Source organism: Delphinapterus leucas, chromosome 4 (assembly GCF_059928025.1).
Source record: "Delphinapterus leucas isolate spDelLeu-1000000601 "Yukka" chromosome 4, BTC_Dleu_Yukka2, whole genome shotgun sequence".
Classification (NCBI taxonomy): domain Eukaryota; kingdom Metazoa; phylum Chordata; class Mammalia; order Artiodactyla; family Monodontidae; genus Delphinapterus; species Delphinapterus leucas.
In genome coordinates, this window is record NC_143132.1 from 13,815,619 (window position 1) to 13,828,118 (window position 12,500).

Below are 12,500 nucleotides of genomic sequence, written 5' to 3' on the forward strand. Positions count from 1 at the left end.
TGGGCTCAATTGAAGTATCAGGGAAGAACTCCAGACATCAAATTTATAGGCTTCCAAAGATTAATATGAAGTGATATTTAGAAATATGAAATTACCTGTGGAAAGTAATTCCTGTACTTGTAGACTGAAAGATGATTTTTTCCATTAATTTCAGGATGAATGGCATCTGGAAAACACACTGACAGAAATTTTAAAATTACTTTGTTAGCAACCTTTTATAAGTTTGTAAGAAAGTGGACTTGAACATATTTTATTTGATTTTTCTGATAATTTCAGTTGCTTGCATCAATGAACAATTTCATTAGGTAATATTTAACGAATTTCCAACACCAAAGTCCTCACTTATGAAAAAACAACCTCTTTATGTGGGGTATAGTAAAGCCCCAGCTAGGTGATCTACATTTAACAGGTAAAATTATTCATAGTATGATAGTTAATGACATAGAAGTAGAGAAATTTTACACACCGAGCTAAAGTAGGGTCTTCTAGTTTGTGTGTGTGTGTGTGTGTGTGTGTGTGTGTGTGTGTGTGTGTGGTACGCGGGCCACTCACTGCTGTGGCCTCTCCTGCTGAGGAGCACAGGCTCCGGACGCAGCAGGCTCAGCGGCCATGGTTCATGGGCCCAGCCGCTCCGCGGCATGTGGGATCTTCCCGGACCGGGGCACGAACCCGTGTCCCCTGCATCGGCAGGCAGACTCTCAACCACTGCACCACCAGGGCAGCCCAGGGGTCTTCTATTTTTATTGTTTTTTTTCAGGCTAATTCATTCATTCCTGAGTTTCTCCTACAAAATCCATTATTATTTTTCTAAAAGGGACTAGTTTACTCTCTCCTGACAGTTCCTTATGGATGTTTAAGTCACCTTTCAGGAAAAATGCAGTAAACTGTGGCATTTGAAGCACTAGAAGCACATAACTTTTCCAGAAAGTAGACAAAGCTGTATGGTCAAGGAACACCGAGGCACTGACTCTGTTCTAACCCCCAAGGAAGATAAAGCTTTGCTGCATTGAGCTGGGTTCAAGAACCAGGAGAGCTTGATGTTTGTAAATATTTCATTAAATGGAAGCGCTCAGATACTTTAATGTAAATGCTTTTGGAATGAAGACATAAGCCCTGAGTACAGAAGGGCAGTGGCCTGGCAGTTTTCCAGATTCACCAAGACCTTACCTTGAGCACAAAAGGTCAATGGTGGCTACAAGCCCTGCGTTAGTTACTTTCAGGGTGAAGGGAGAACTTGTTGAAATATGTGGCATTTGTTCCAGCCCTGCATGGTCACTGTACTTTCAATAAGGTTTGCATCCTTGATGAAGTAGAGTGAGAATTTAATCTCACTGTGAGGGGTAGTTTTGTGGTTATATAGCCCACCAGAAAATCCTTAAAAACTCTGGAAAGATTTTATTCTTCCTTTGCAAAAGGAAGCATTTTTTAGAGTAGGTAAGACCTACGTTTTCAGGGGCTAAGGTTCAGCATAATCACCCCAAGGATGTGAGGGTATTTCTGAAAGTAGCTTGCCATTGTTTCTTGGTTGGCTCAACTCCAGCTGAGCAGGGAGATTTTAGTGTTAGCAGTGCTCAAGTTAAACATGAAAAATCATTTTGAGATTTGAGAAAGACGAGCTGAAATAAATATTATTGTATGGACTAAGTTGTGTCCCCTGCCACATTGATATGTTGAAGCCCTAACCCCCAATGTAACTGTATTTGGAGATAGGGTCTTTAGGAGGTAATTAAGGTTAAGTGTGTTATAAGAATGGGATCCTAATTTGATAGGATTAGTGTCCTTATAAGAAAGGGAGACCATACCTCTGTCTCTTTTTCTCTGTGCCATGTGAGAGCACAGCAAAAAGACAACCATCTACAAGCCAAGAGAAGAGGGCCTCCAAATGAAACCTACCTCGCCAGCACCTTGATCTCGGACTCCCCAACCTCCAAAATTGTGAGAAATGAATTTCTGTTGTTTAAACCACCCAGTCTATGATATTGTATTATGGCAGCCTGAGCAGACAAATATCATTACTGAGGACCAACTTTAACATTTGTTGAGTCCCACAAACTATGTATGCTTGCTCCCTTGTTAAATTTATTTAATCAGATGTTTTGCAATCACACGCGAACACACACACACACACAAATACACACAGATGATACCAGTAATAACCTTTAGAAGTGGGCATACTGGTAAAGTCACATCCCAGGTGAAGGGAGGATCTGGGTGACATCAATGGGTTTTACAGTCACTGGCCACCTTACCTGGCTTCATCCTCTTGTTACATCTCACAGTGGAACCACACAGGTCTATAAACACTACAAGTCCCCAGCAAAGCAACCTGTTTCCCTCTAGACCAAGATTTCTTTTTAAAAAAAAAAATTATTGAAGTACAGTTGATTTACAAATGTGTTAATTTCTGCTGTACAGCAAAGTGACCCAGTTATATATATATATACTTTTTCCATTATGGTTTATCAGAGGATATTGAATATTGTTCCCTGTGCTATACAGTAGGACCTTGTTGTTTATCCATCCTATGTATAATAGTTTGCATCTGCTAACCCCAAACTCCCAATCCATTCCTCCCCCACCCCCCCATCCCCCTTGGCATCCATAAGTCTGTTCTCTATGTCTGTGAGTCTGTTTCTGTTTCATAGACATGTTCATTTGTGTTGTATTTTAGATTCCACATATAAGTGATATTATATGGTATATGTCTCTCTTTCTAACTTACTTCGCTTAGTATGATTATCTCTAGGTCCATCCATGTTTCTGCAGATGGCATTATTCCATTCTTTTTAAAGGCTGAGTAATATTCCACTGTGTGTGTGTGTGTATATATGTACCACAACTTCTTTATCCATTCATCTGTTGATGGACATTTAGGTTGTTTCCATGTCTTGGCTATTGTAAATAGTGCTGCTACAAACATAGGAGTGCATTTACCTTTTTTTATTATTATAAATTTATTCATTTATTATTTTTGGCTGCATTGGGTCTTCATTGCTGCATGCAGGCTTTCTCTAGTTGTGGCGAGCGGGGGCTACTTCGTTGTGGTGCGCGGGCTTCTCATTGTGGTGGCTTCTCTTGTTGCAGAGCACGGGCTCTAGGCACGTGGGCTCTAGAGCACAGGCTCAGTAGTTGTGGCGCATGGGCTTAGCTGCTCCATGGCATGTGGGATGTTCCCAGACCAGAGCTCCGACCCATGTCCTGTGCATTGGCAGGCAGATTCTTAACCACTGTTCCCCAGGGAAGTCCCGCATGTACCTTTTTGAATTATAGATTTTTGGGGTATATGCCAGGAGTGGGATTGCTAGATCATATGGCAATTCTATTTTTAGTTTTTTGAGGAAACTCCATACCGGTTTCCATAGTGAGTCCATCAATTTACATTCCCACCAAAAGTGTAAGAGGTTTCTGCTTTCTCCATACCCTCTCCAGCATTTATTATTTGTAGGCTTTTTAATGATGGCCATTCTGACTGATGTGACATGGTACCTCGCTGTAGTTTTCATTTGCATTTCTCTAATAATTAGTGATGATGAGCATTTTATCATGTGCCTATTGGCCACCTGTTTGTCTTCTTTGGAGAAATATCTAAATATTTAGGTCTTCTGCTCATTTTTTGATTGGGTTGTTTGTTTCTTTGTTATTGAATTGTATGAGCTGTTTGTATATTTTGGAAATTAAGCTGGTGTCAGTTGCATCATTTGCAAATATTTTCTCCCACTCCATAAGTTGTCTTTTCGTTTTGTTTATGGTTTCCTTTGCTGTGCAAAAGTTTGTAAGTTTGATTAGGTCCCATTTGTTCATTTCTATTGCCTGAGGAGACAGACCTAAGAAAACATTGGTACAATTTATGTCAGAATATTTTGCCTATGTTCTCTTCTAGGAGTTTTATGGTGTCTTATATTTAAGTCTTTAAGCCATTTTGAGTTTATTTTTGTGTATGATGTGAGGGTGTGTTCTAACTTCATTGATTTACATGTGGCTGTCTAACTTGCCCAACACCACTTGCTGAAGAGACTGTCTTTTCCCCATGTATATTCTTCCCTCCTTTGTTGAAGGTTAATTGTCCATAGGCGTGTGGGTTTATTTCTGGGCTCTCTATTCTGTTCCATTGATCCATATGTCTGTTTTTGTGCCAATACTATGCTGTTTTGATTACTGTAGCTTGGTAGTATTGTCCGAAGTCTGAGAGGGTTATGCCTCCTGCTTTGTTCTTTTTCCTCAGGATTGCTTTGGCAATTCTGGGTCTTTTATGGGTTCATATAATTTTAGGATTATTTGTTCTAGTTCTATGCAAAATGTCATGGGTAATTTGATAGGGATTGCATTAAATCTATAAATTGCTTTGGGTAGTATGGCCATTTTAACAATATTATTTCTTCTAATCTAAGAGCATGGGATATCTTTCCATTTCTTTGAATTGTCTTCAGTTTCCTTTTTTAATGTTTTGTAGATCTCAGCATATAAGTCTTTCACCTCCTTGGTGAGGTTTATTCCTAAGTATTTTATTTTGGGGGGATGTAATTTTTAAAAGGGAGTTTTGGCTTATATTCCCTTTCTGATATTTCATTGTTTGTGTAAAGAAACACAACCAATTTCTGTATGTTAATCTTGCATCCTGCTACCTTGCTCAATTTATCAGTTCTAGTAGTTTTTAGGGAATCTTTAGGGTTTTCTACATATAATATCAGGTCATCTGCATATAATGACAATTTTACCTCTTCCCTGCCAATTTCAATACATTTTATTTCTTTTTCTTGTCTGATTCCTGTAGCTAGGACTGCCAATACTATGTGGAAGAGAAGTAGTGAGAGTGGGCATCCTTGTTCCAGTTTTTAGTGGGAAGGCTTTCAGCTTTTCACGGTAGTATATTATATTGGATATGGGTTCTATAAATAGCTTTTATTATGTTGAGATGTTCCCTCTCTACACACTTACAGGATTTTTATCATGAATGGATGTTGAGTTTTATCAGATTGATAAAATTGATGTGATTTTATCAAATGTTTTTTCTGCATCATTGAGATGATCATGAGATTGTCTTTTCTTTTGTTGATGTGGTGTATCAAATTGATTTTGTGTATGGTGAACAATCCTTGAGACCCTGGGATGAATCCAACTTGGTGAGGCATATGATCTGTTATTTTTGGTTTTCTTTATTGGAGTATAATTGCTTTACAATGGTGTGTTAGGTTTTGCTATATAACAAAGTGAATTAGCTATATGTATACATATATCGTCATATCCCCTCCCTCTTGCTTCTCCCTCCCACCATCTCTATCCCTCCCGTCTAGGTGGTCACAAAGCAGGGAGCTGACCTCCCTGTACTATACGGCTGCTTCCCACAGTTATCTATTTTACAATTGGTAGTATGTATGTCAATGCCACTCTCTCACTTCATCTCAGCTTATGCTTCCCCCTCCCCATGTCCTCAAGTCCATTCTCTACGTATGCGTCTTTATTCCTGACCTGCTCCTAGGTTCTTCAGAACCATTTAAATTTTTTTTTAGATTCCATATATATTTGTTAGCATACAGTCTTTGTTTTTCTCTTTCTGACTTACCTCACTCTGAATGACAGACTTTAGGTCTCCACCTCACTACAAATAACTGAATTTTATTTCTTTTTATGGCTGAGTAATATTCCATTGTATATATGTGCCCCATCTTCTTTATCTGTTCATCTGTTGGTGGACACTTAGGTTGCTTCCATATCCTGGCTATTGTAAATAGTGCTGCAATGAACATTGTGGTACATGATTCTTTTTGAATTATGGTTTTCTCAGGGTATATGCCCAGTAGTGGGACTGCTGGTAGTTCTATTTTTAGTTTCTTAAGGAACTTTCATACTGTTCTTCATAGTGGCTGTATCAATTTACATTCCCACCAACAGTGCAAGAGGGTTTCCTGCTCTCAACACCCCCTCCAGCAGTTACTGTTTGTAGATTTTTTATTATGGCCATTCTGACAGGTGTGAGGTGATACCTCATTAATAATAGGTGATGTTGAGCATCCTTTCATGTGTTTCTTGGCAATTGGTGTATCTTCTTTGCAGAAATGTCTATTTAGGTCTTCTGCCCATTTTTGGATTGGGTTGTTTGTTGTTTTGATATTGAGCTGCATGAGCTGCTTGTATATTTTGGAGATTAATCCTTTGTCAGTTGCTTCATTTGCAAATATTTTCTCCCATTCTGAGGGTTGTCTTTTCATTTTGTTTGTGGTTTCCTTTGCTGTCCAAAAGCTTTTAAGTTTAATTAAGTCCCATTTGTTTATTTTTGTTTCCATTCCTCTAGGAGGTGGGTCAAAAAGGATCTTGCTGTGATTTATGTCAGAGTGTTCTCCCTATGTTTTCCTCTAAGAGTTTTATAGTGTCTGGCCTTACATTTAGGTCTTTAATCCATTTTGAGCTTATTTTTGTGTATGGTGTTAGGGAGTGTTCTAATTTCATTCTTCTACATGTACCTGTCCAGTTTTCCCAGCACCACTTATTAAAGAGGCTGTCTTTTCTCCATTGTATACTCTTGCCTCCTTTATCAGAGATAAGGTGACCATATGTGCATGGGTTTATCTCTGGGCTTTCTATCTTGTTCCATTGATCTATATTTCTGTATTTGTGCCATTACATACTATCTTGATTACTGTAGCTTTGTAGTACAGTCTGAAGTCAGGGCGCCTGATTCCTCCAGCTCCGTTTTTCGTTCTCAAGATTGCTTTGGCTATTCGGGGTCTTTTGTATTTCCAAACAAATTGTGAAATTTTTTATTCTGGTTCTGTGAAAAATGCCATTGGTAGTTTGATAGGGATTGCATTGAATCTGTAGATTGCTTTGGGTAGTAGAGTCATTTTCACAATGTTGATTCTTCCAATCCAAGAACATGGAATATCTCTCCATCTGTTTGTATCATCTTTAATTTCTTTCATCAGTGTCTTATAGTTTTCTGCATACAGACAGGTCTTTTGTCTCCATAGGTAGGTTTATTCCTAGGTATTTTATTCTTTTTGTTGCAATGGTAAGTGGGAGTGTTTCCTTAATTTTGCTTTCAGATTTTTCATCATTAGTATATAAGAATGCAAGAGATTTCTGTGCATTAATTTTGTATCCTGCTACTTCACCAAATTCATTGATTAGCTCTAGTAGTTTTCTGGTAGCATCTTTAGGATTCTCTATGTATAGGATCATGACATCTGCAAACAGTGACAGCTTTATTTCTTCTTTTCTGATTTGGCTTCCTTTTATTTCCTTTTCTTCTCTGATTGCTGTGGCTAAAACTTCCAAAACTCTGTTGAATAATACTGCTGAGGGTGGCCAGCCATGTCTTCTTCCTGACCTTACTGGAAATGGTTTCAGTTTTTCACCATTAAGAACAATGTTGGCTGTGGGTTTGTCATATATGGCCTCTATTTGTTGAGGTAAATTCCCTCTATGTCTACTTTCTGGAGGGTTTTTATCATAAATGGGTGTTGAATTTTTTCAAAAGATTTTTCTGCATCTATTGAGATTATCCTATGCTTTTTCTCCTTCAATTTGTTAATATGGTGTATCACATTGATTGATTTGCATATATTAAAGAATCCTTGCATTCCTGGAATAAACCCACTTGATCATGGTGTATCCTTTTAATGTGTTGTTGGATTCTGTCTGCTACTATTTTGCTGAGGATTTTTGCATCTGTGTTCATCAGTGATATTGGCCTGTAGTTTTCTTTTTTTTGTGACATCTTTGTCTGGTTTTGGTATCAGGGTGATGGTGGCCTCGTAGGCTGAGTTTGGGAGTGTTCCTCCCTCTGCTACATTTTGGAAGAGTTTGAGAAGTATAGGTGTTAGCTCTTCTCTAAATGTTTGATAGAATTCGTCTGTGAAGCCATCTGGTCCTGGGCTTTTGTTTGTTGGAAGATTTTTAATCACAGTTTCAATTTCAGTGCTTGTGACTGGTCTGTTTATATTTTCTATTTCTTCCTGGTTCCGTCTCAGAAGGTTGTGCTTTTCTAAGAATTTGTCCATTTCTTTAAGGTTGTCAATTTTATTGGCATATAATTTCTTGTAGTATTCTCTCATGACCCTCTATATTTCTGCAGTGTCAGTTGTTACTTCTCCTTTTTCATTTCTAATTCTGTTGATATGAGTCTTTTCCCTTTTTTGATTTTGATGAGTGAATCTGGCTAATGGTTTATCAATTTTGTTTATCTTCTCAAAGAACCATCTTTTAGTTCTATTGATATCTGCTATTGTTTCTTTCATTTCTTTTTCATTTATTTCTGATCTGATTTTTATGATTTATTTCCTTTTGCCAACTTTGGGTTTTTTTTTTTTTTCTTTCCCTAATTGCTTTAGGTTTAGGGTTAGGTTGTTTATTTGAGATTTGTCTTGTTTCTTGAGGTAGGATTGTATTGCTATAAACTTCCCTCTTAAAACTGCTTTTGCTGTATCCCATAGGCTTTGGGTCATTGTATTACATTGTCATTTGTTTCTAGGTATTTTTTGATTTCCTCTTTGATTTCTTCAGTCATCTCTTGGTTATTTAGTAGTGTATTGCTTAGCCTCCATGTGTTTGTATTTTTTACAGTTTCCTTTTTTTTTTTACATCTTTATTAGAGTATAATTGCTTTACAATGGTGTGTTAGTTTCTGCTTTCTAACAAAGTGAATTAGTTATACATATACATATGTTCCCATATCACTTCCCTCTTGCATCTCCCACCCTCCCTATCCCACCCCTCTAGGTGGTCACAAAGCACCGAGCTGATCTCCCTGTGCTATGCGGCTGCTTCCCACTAGCTATCTATTTTACATTTGGTAGTGTATGTATGTCCATGCCACTCTCTCCCTTTGTCACAGCTTACCCTTCCCCCTCCCCATATCCTCAAGTCCATTCTCTATTAGGTCTGTGTCTTTATTCCCATCTTACCCCTAGGTTCTTCATGACATTTTTTTTTCTTAGATTCCATATATATGTGTTAGCATACAGCATTTGTCTTTCTCTTTCTGACTTACTTCACTCTGTATGACAGACTCTAGGTCCATCCATCTCAGTACAAATAACTCTATTTCGTTTCTTTTTATGGCTGAGTAATATTCCATTGTATATATGTGCCACATCTTCTTTATCCATTCATCCGATGATGGGCACTTAGGTTGTTTCCATCTCCTGGCTATTGTAAACAGAGCTGCAATGAACATTTTGGTACATGACTCTTTTTGAATTATGGTTTTCTCAGGGTATATGCCCAGTAGTGGGATCGCTGTGTCATATGGTAGTTCTATTTGTAATTTTTGAAGGAACCTCCATACTGTTCTCCATAGTGGCTGTGCCAATTCACATTCCCACCAGCAATGCAAGAGGGTTCCCTTTTCTCCACACCCTATCCAGCATTTATTGTTTCTAGAATTTTTGATGGTCATTCTGACTGGTGTGAGATGATATCTCATTGTAGTTTTGATTTGCATTTCTCTAATGATTAATGATGTTGAGCATTCTTTCATGTGTTTGTTGGCAATCTGTATATCTTCTTTAGAGAAATGTCTATTTAGGTCTTCTGTCCATTTTGGGATTGGTTTGTTTGTTTTTTTGTATTGAGCTGCACAAGATGCTTGTAAATTTTGGAGATTAATCCTTTGTCAGCTGCTTCATTTGCAAATATTTTCTCCCATTCTGAGGGTTCTCTTTTGGTCTTGTTTATGGTTTCCTTTGGTGTGCAAAAGCTTTGAAGTTTCCTTAGGTCTCATTTGTACAGTTTTGTTTTTATTTCCATTACTCTAGGGAGTGGGTCGAAAAGGATATGGCTGATTTACGTCATATAGTGTTCTGCCTATGTTTTCCTCTAGGAGTTTGACAGTTTCTGGCCTTACACTTATGTCTTTAATCCAGTTTGAGCTTATTTTTGTGTATGGTGTTAGGGAGTGATCTAATCTCATACTTTTACATGTACCTGTCCAGTTTTCCTAGCACCACTTACTGAAGAGGCTGTCCTTTCTCCACTGTACATTCCTGCCTCCTTTATCAAAGATAAGGGGACCATATGTGCATAGGTTTATCTCAGGGCTTTCTATCCTGTTCCATTGATCTATATTTCTGGTTTTGTGCCAGTACCATAGTGTCTTGATTACTGTAGCTTTGTAGTATGGTCTGAAGTCAGGGAGCCTGATTCCTCCAGCTCCATTTTTCGTTCTAAAGATTGCTTTGGCTATTCAGGGTCTTTTGTGTTTCCATACAAATTGTGAAATTTTTTGTTCTAGTTCTGTGAAAAATGCCATTGGTAGTTTGATAGGGATTGCATTGAACCTGTAGATTGCTTCGGGTAGTAGAGTCATTTTCACAGTGTTGATTCTTCCAATCCAAGAACATGGGGTGTCTCTCCATCTATTTGTATCGTCTTTAATTTCTTTCATCAGTGTCTTGTAATTTTCTGCATACAGTTATTTTGTCTCCTTAGGTTTATTCCTAGATATTTTATTCTTTTTCTTGCAATGTAAACGGGAGTGTTTTCTTAATTTCACTTTCAGATTTTTCATCATTAGTGTATAGGAATGTAAGAGATTTCTGTGCATTAATTTTGTATCCTGCTACTTTACCGAATTCATTGAGTAGCTCTAGTAGTTTTCTGGTAGCATCTTTAGGACTCTCTATGTATAGTATCATGTCATCTGCAAACAGTGACAGCTTTACTTCTTCTTTTCTGATTGGATTCCTTTTATTTCCTTTTCTTCTCTGATTGCTGTGGCTAAAACTTCCAAATCTATGTTGAATAAGAGTGGTGAGAGTGGGCCACCTTATCTTGTTCCTGATCTTAGTGGAAATGTTTTCAGTTTTTCACCATTGAGGATGATGTTGGCTGTTGGTTTGTTATCTATGTCTTTTATTATGTTGAGGGAAGTTCCCAATATGCCTACTTTCTGGAGGGTTTTTATCATAAATGGGTGTTGAATTTTGTCAAAAGCTTTCTCTGCATCTATTGAGATGATCATATGGTTTTTCTCCTTCAGTTTGTTAATATGGTGTAACACATTGATTGATTTGCATATATTGAAGAATCCTTGCATTCCTGGAATAAACCCCACTTGATCATGGTGTATGATCTTTTTAATGTGCTGTTGGATTCTGTTTGTATTTTGTTGAGGATTTTTGCATATACGTTCATCAGTGATATTGGCTTCTAGTTGTCTTTCTTTGTGACATCCTTGTCTGGTTTTGGTATCATGGTGATGGTGGCCTCGCACAATGAGTTTGGGAGTGTTCCTCCCTCTGCTACATTTCGGAAGTGTTTGAGAAGGATAGGTGTTAGCTCTTCTGTAAATGTTTGATAGAATTCGTCTGTGAAGCCATCTGGTCCTGGGCTTTTGTTTGTTGGAAGATTTTTAATCACAGTTTCAATTTCAGTGCTTGTGATTCATCTGTTTATATTTTCTATTTCTTCCTGGTTCAGTCTTGGCAGGTTGTGCATTTCTAAAAATTTGTCCATTTCTTTAAGGTTGTCCATTTTATTGGCAGAGAGTTGCTTGCAGTAATCTCTCATGATCTTTTGTATTTCTGCAAGTGTCAGTTGTTACTTCTCCTTTTTCATTTCAACTTCTATTGATTTGAGTCTTCTCCCTTTTTTCCTTGATGCATCTGGCTAATGGTTTATCAATTTTCTTTCTCTTCTCAAAGAACCAGCTTTTAGTTCTATTGATCTTTTCTATGATTTCCTTCATTTCTTTTTCATTTATTTCTGATCTGGTTTTTATGATTTCTTTCCTTCTGCTAACTTTGGGGATTTTTTGTTCTTCTTTCTCTAATTGCTTTAGGTGCAATGTTAGGTTTTTTATTTGAGAAGTTTCCTGTTTCTTAAGGTAGGATTGTATTGCTATAAACTTCCCTCTTAGAACTGCTTTTGCTGCATCCCATAGGTTTTGGGTCATCATGTCTCCATTGTCATTTGTTTCTAGGTATTTTTTATTTCCTCTTTGATTTCTTCAGTGATCACTTCGTTATTAAGTAGTGTATTGTTTAGCCTCCGTATTTTTTACAGATCTTTTCCTGTAATTGATATCTAGTCTCATAGCGTTGTGGTTGGAAAAGGTACTTGATACAATTTCAATTTTCTTAAATTTACCAAGGCTTGATTTGTGACTCAAGATATGATTTTATCCTGCAGAATATTCCATGAGCACTTGAGAAGAATGTGTATTCTGTAGTTTTTGGATGGAATGTCCTATAAATATCCATGAAATCCATCTTGTTTAATGTATCATTTAAAGCCCATGTTTCCTTATTTATTTTCATTTTGGATGATCTGTCCGTTGGTGAAAGTGGGGTGTTAAAGTCCCCTACTATGAATGTGTTACTGTTGATTTCCCCTTTTATGGCTGTTAGTATTTGCCTTATGTATTGAGGTGCTCCTATGTTGGGTGCATAAATATTTACAATGTTTATATCTTCTTCTTGGATCGCTCCCTTGATCATTATGTAGTGTCCTTCTTTGTCTCTTCTAATAGTCTTTATTTTAAAGTCTATTTTGTCTGATATGAG